The sequence below is a fragment of the Helianthus annuus genome, chromosome 16 (assembly GCF_002127325.2).
Source record: "Helianthus annuus cultivar XRQ/B chromosome 16, HanXRQr2.0-SUNRISE, whole genome shotgun sequence".
NCBI classification, from domain to species: domain Eukaryota; kingdom Viridiplantae; phylum Streptophyta; class Magnoliopsida; order Asterales; family Asteraceae; genus Helianthus; species Helianthus annuus.
Genome location: NC_035448.2, coordinates 138,678,876 through 138,684,991, shown reverse-complemented (window position 1 = coordinate 138,684,991; position 6,116 = coordinate 138,678,876). Strand labels below are relative to the sequence as shown.

At 36.7% G+C, this 6,116-nt stretch overlaps 1 long non-coding RNA gene across 1 annotated transcript; it reads right to left on the bottom strand.

The window, feature by feature from the left end:
- Nucleotides 1–2,687: 2,687 nt before the first annotated feature.
- LOC110918076 lies at nt 2,688–5,646 on the bottom strand. The gene is made up of 3 exons (XR_002581054.2): nt 4,752–5,646; nt 3,764–3,829; nt 2,688–2,890 (listed from the first exon to the last, which is right to left on the bottom strand). It is a non-coding gene; the product is annotated as an uncharacterized LOC110918076 (long non-coding RNA).
- Nucleotides 5,647–6,116: the final 470 nt, after the last annotated feature.

The following is a 6,116-nucleotide window of genomic DNA, read 5'->3' as shown; positions in this document are numbered from 1 at the left end:
CGAAGAATCACGTTTGCTTGGTCAATTGACGAGTCGACATGTTAATGTTTTAAAAAGTCAACGGGGCAGATTTTGAAATAATTACGATCTGAGTTTAAAGGTGTTCTAAAAATACGTTTTAACACATACATAACCTAGTAATAATTATTAGAACATGTGTAAACATCTTCGGCTCGTCAATTCCAGTTTTAGGGTCGGTTCGCAACCGAAAGTCGCGAAGTTTGACTTCTGCTTTGATTTTCGATTATGTCCCGAATTAGATTAGCTTGCTACTAATTTAGGGTTCCATTATGATCGTAATATGATGTAGCATAACCCTCTGAGGTTATATTACACGATCATAATAGTAATCTGAGTTTTATGAAAGTTTCCGTAATTGTGCCATACTTTGACCATTATGCCTTTTTTAGCAAAAATAAGGTTTTAGACACCAATGAGCTTGCAAATGATTTAGGTACTGATATTTTAACATGTTTAACATATTTTGATGTTACAAATCTCCAAACACTACAAATAGGTGATGGTTTTCATTCGTAAAACTTCCACCTTTCCTTCTTTCCATCTATCTCTCATATCTAGAGGATCCTGAGCAATTGGGAACTTCCTTTGAGTTTTATTCAGTCCCTAGGACCACTTGTAAGTGTTCCTATCGTCACTTGTTCGTTTATTAGGATTTTAAATCCGAAAGTCAAACATTTTCGATAAACGGTTTGACTTTCGGTTTAGACCTTAACAGTCTCGCCATTGTTCGCAACAAACATGGCTACGTGATTGTAATTAGGTAGGTGTTAATCCGTCAAAAGGGCACCTCCTAAGAATCATGTTTGCTTGGTCAATTGACGAGTCGACATGTTAATGTTTTAAAAAGTCAACGGGGCAGATTTTGAAATAATTACGATCTGAGTTTAAAGGTGTTCTAAAAATACGTTTTAACACATACATAACTTAGTAATAATTATTAGAACATGTGTAAACATCTTCGGCTCGTCACATCCAGTTTTAGGGTCGGTTCAGAACCGAAAGTCGCGAAGTTTGACTTCTGCTTTGATTTTCGATTATGTCCCGAATTAGATTAGCTTGCTACTAATTTAGGGTTCCATTATGATCGTAACATGATGTAGCATAACCCTCTGAGGTTATATTACACGCTCATAATAGTAATCTGATTTTTATGCAAGTTTCCATAATTGTGCCATACTTTGACCATTATGCCTTTTTTAGCAAAAATAAGGTTTTAGACACCAATGAGCTTGCAAATGATTTAGGTACTGATATTTTAACATGTTTAACATATTTTGATGTTACAAATCTCCAAACACTACAAATAGGTGATGGTTTTCATTCGTAAAACTTCCACCTTTCCTTCTTTCCATCTATCTCTCATATCTAGAGGATCCTGAGCAATTGGGAACTTCCTTTGAGTTTTATTCAGTCCCTAGGACCACTTGTAAGTGTTCCTATCGTCACTTGTTCGTTTATTAGGATTTTAAATCCGAAAGTCAAACATTTTAGATAAACGCTTTGACTTTCGGTTTAGAGCTTAACGGTCTAGCCATTGTTCGCAACGAACATGGCTACGTGATCGTAATTAGGTAGGTGTTAATCCCTCAAAAGAGCACCTCCTAAGAATCATGTTTGTTTGGTCAATTGACGAGTCGACATGTTAATGTTTTAAAAAGTCAACGGGGCAGATTTTGAAATAATTACGATCTGAGTTTAAAGGTGTTCTAAAAATACGTTTTAACACATACATAACTTAGTAATAATTATTAGAACATGTGTAAACATCTTCGGCTCGTCAATTCCAGTTTTAGGGTCGGTTCGCAACCGAAAGTCGCGAAGTTTGATTTCTGCTTTGATTTTCGATTATGTCCCGAATTAGATTAGCTTGCTACTAATTTAGGGTTCCATTATGATCGTAACATGATGTAGCATAACCCTCTGAGGTTATATTACACGACCATAATAGTAATCTGAGTTTTATGCAAGTTTCCGTAATTGTGCCATACTTTGACCATTATGCCTTTTTTAGCAAAAATAAGGTTTTAGACACTAATGAGCTTGCAAATGATTTAGGTACTGATATTTTAACATGTTTAACATATTTTGATGTTACAAATCTGATCATAAACTGAGCTTGCATTTAATGTCGTAAATTATGCTTTAAATTGACCAAAATGCCCTTTCGGCGCATAGATCCGTTTTAAGCATAATTCCTTATACCAAACTCATTACCTACCAATGTAATATCATAATTAGGATAGTTTGGGATATCAAATCAGATTATAAACTGGGTTTATGCACAAGTGCTTGTATTACATTCTTAAACGACGATAATGCCCTTATAACGCATAAAATGGTTTTAAAGCATGATTTTCATACAAAACCTTTTACCTACTGATATGTTATATTAAATAACATACATTGATCATATAAACCTGATCATAACTTCAGTTTTTATAAAACATCGCAAATATCGTCATTTAACGACTTTGACGCCTTTTCGGCGCGTAGTTTGGTTTTAAACCATATTTACCAACCAAGACTTGTTACCTACTGATTTTATAACTTATTTAAAGTGTTGTTTACAATTGGTACATGATATAAACTCAGATTCCCAAATTAGTTGTAACACTCATTTTTAGAATATAAATTTTAACAACAAAATAGAACTAATCTTTATAAACGTTAAGCCCAAACATTTACATTATCATTAGTTTAGTAATTACTAGTTTAACAAACGTTCAAAAACAACATTAGGATACATAATATTCCTTTAATTACATTAGTTTTATCAACTACAAGTATAAACAAAAGTAGCGGAACAAGATCTTGAGTGTGTTCGGTTTGATAGCAATGACTTGATCATCATCCATATGCTTGCATCGTCCTAAAGGCTGAAAAAAATTTAATAAACATTAGTATTAGGATTCTAGAAATTAGCATAATCGAAAACCATGCTCGAAAACAGATTCGATTAGCCACAATAAGCAAAACTCAACAAAAATGACTGGACACTACCGTAGCTTACGGTAGCCACCGTAAGCTACGGTAGCCGTTGGGCAATGTGAGGCTGCCGTAAGGCAGTAGAGAACCAGCGTAACAACTTTAGTAAGTACCGTAAGCTACGGTAGCAATCGTAGCTTACGGTAGCTCTCTCGCGCCCCGCGTAAGACCAGGCCAAGCTATCGCGGCCCGCCAAAGACTCATCTGCAGCAAAATCTTTGTTGTCTTGCTGTTTTGACCCGTTTGTTTCCGTTTCGCACTTTTAAACATCAAAACGTAATACGGGACATCCTAAAATTACTAGTGAGAGTGAATATTTCCTGTCTTCAATCTATTAACATTTTCATAACATAATTTGTAACGAATATGCATCATTGGATACGAAATCAAACATATACATATTATTCAACATTTTAACCAACTTTACCCTCTAGTTCATTCTACCCGAAACCATACGGACGGGATTTTACTTCTTAATAAGATGACCCATTCCTGGGTTCCTTATTTTACACACTCACGCTCCCATTACCGGTTTGCGTGTTTAGTAAATCACTACCCGTCACCAGGGCTTAAAGTCTACGGATAAGGTACCCCCGTTACCCGGCTTGTACCTACCCTTACTAACCCGTTTGGTTTGCTGTTATGAAATCCATCATTCAAGCAAACTAAACCTCTCAAATTTCATGTCTTAATATAACAACCATTAACAATAACAAAAGACTAATCAACAATATTGACGAAGCGTGTAGCCACGTACCTTACTGCTTTTCCTTCAACTTTGTGTTTGCCCTGGCTTAACTCCCCGAAGCTCCACCCGAGTTGCCTATAACGTGCAACCCACTCGTTAATATTCCCTTTTTCTCAATTTCTCAATATGCACATTTGTCCATATCACATTCACAATTTCACATCAACATCATTTGGTGAGTTATTAAAACTTAATATTTCATTCAAGCGTTTCGTCAAACACTTTATGTGCATAATTTACAATTAGCCATATCATTCTTGTTATTGAAGTTTTCTAACCACCAAAACTCCTACTTAACAAGTAGACATGTTTACTATAACCTTTTTATATCAAATTTCAGATTATCATTTGTTCAACATCATTATTAACCTTCCAGATTTCATAAGTTTGATTTATACATCAAAAACCCATTTGTTCATACTTGTGCATTCAACCAATTACCTAGTCATAGCAATTGTTCTACTTATGTTTATCAAAACTTTGCTTAGAATCATGTAGATTACACTATCTTTAACATAATTTCAGCAGATTTCAACTCAAATTATGCATCATAGATTTCATCAAGAACTCAATACACAAATATACATCAAATTCCCAACATACCTTATGAAGAGAGGATGCTATGCACTCTAATTCAGCAACATGCAATCAGAATCATTTGATTTAAAGGGCTAAATTGGATGGGTAAGATCAAGAACTAGGGTTTGGTCCCCATTTTATTTCCTCTGGTCGCACACACCCACACGCACGTATGTGTGTGTGTGATTTTGATTTTATTAATTTTATTGAAACCAAGTTTTCCATTTTTGCTAAATCAGTCCCTCAAGTTTTCTCTATTAGACTAATGTTCATTAAACTATCATTTTTCTTTTATACTTTTAATATATGGTATTTTAGCTATTAAATATTTTTGAGGTGTTACAAGTCCACCCTCCTTAAAGAGGGTTTCGTCCCCGAAACCATCATACACATATAAAATCATAACGCATACACCTACCAAAAAGCGAAGGGTAGAGTCGTCTCATTTCTTCTTCAGACTCCCAAGTGGTGTCTTATCCCTTCCGGTGCTCCCATTTGACCTTTACTTGTTCGATTTCTTTGTTCCTTAAACCCTTAACTTTACGGTCGAGGATTGCGATAGGCCTCGCTATGTAGTTGAGTTTATTATCAACCTCTATATCGTCGAGGGGAACATAGGCCGTATCATCCGCTAAACACTTCCGTAGATGTGAGACATGGAACGTGTTATGTATTCCACTTAACTCCTCTGGTAGTTCCAGTCGGTAAGCTACCATACCCACCCGATCTAGGATTTTAAAAGGCCCTATAAATCTCGGGCTTAACTTTCCTTGTTTTCTAAACCGGATAATTCCTTTCCACGGGGACACCTTAAGCATCACCTTATCACCAATTTGAAATTCAATTGGCCTTCGTCTTTTATCCGCATATGATTTTTGTCGATCTTGAGCTACCTTCAAATGGGCTCGGATCATGTCAATTTTCTCGTCCGTCACCCGAATCACATCTTTATGAGCAAGCTCTCGAGAGCCTACTTCTTCCCAGCATATTGGTGTCCGACATTTTCTACCGTAAAGCATTTCATATGGGGCTCTACCAATACTTGAATGGTAGCTGTTATTATATGAAAATTCGACTAACGGCAGATACGCATCCCAACTACCGTCGAAATCTATTATGCACGCCCGAAGCATATCTTCTAACTTCTAATTGTTCGCTCACTTTGCCCGTCGGTTTGTGGGTGATATGCAGTACTAATCAACAACTTGGTACCCATTTGTTCCTGAAAATCGCGCCAAAAATTTGAGGTAAACTGGGCATCTCTATCGGACACGATAGTTACTGGTACCCCATGGCGTGCTATAATCTCGTGCACATATTGTAGGATCGTTAAACGACCTGACGAGTCGATCAGAAGAGTGCTTAGACAGAATCAGAGGCGGAATTCATTGATTCGGTCTTCGTGTAGCTTGATTTCACTATTTAACGTCTCGTTTATTGATTTGCTGACAAATTACAAGTTCCGGAGACAAACTGGCAGGGCTTCGCCTTTACATACACACACTAACTGTTGAACCGCTCATATGACACCCCTATATATAGGCATATGGGTTCGCTTATATGGACATGTCCATATAAGCGGGCCTCTCATCTTGACAGATGAGCGAACCTATATGGTGACAAATAAGCGGACCTCCTGATATGACCTATAAGCGGACCTATCTATTACATGATTACTCAATTTCCGTTCACTATACAATCAGCCCTAGCCTAAGACTCGAACTAAGATGTAGTCGACAGACAACTGCACCAACAGACTCCCCCTTGAATGTTGGCGGAATCT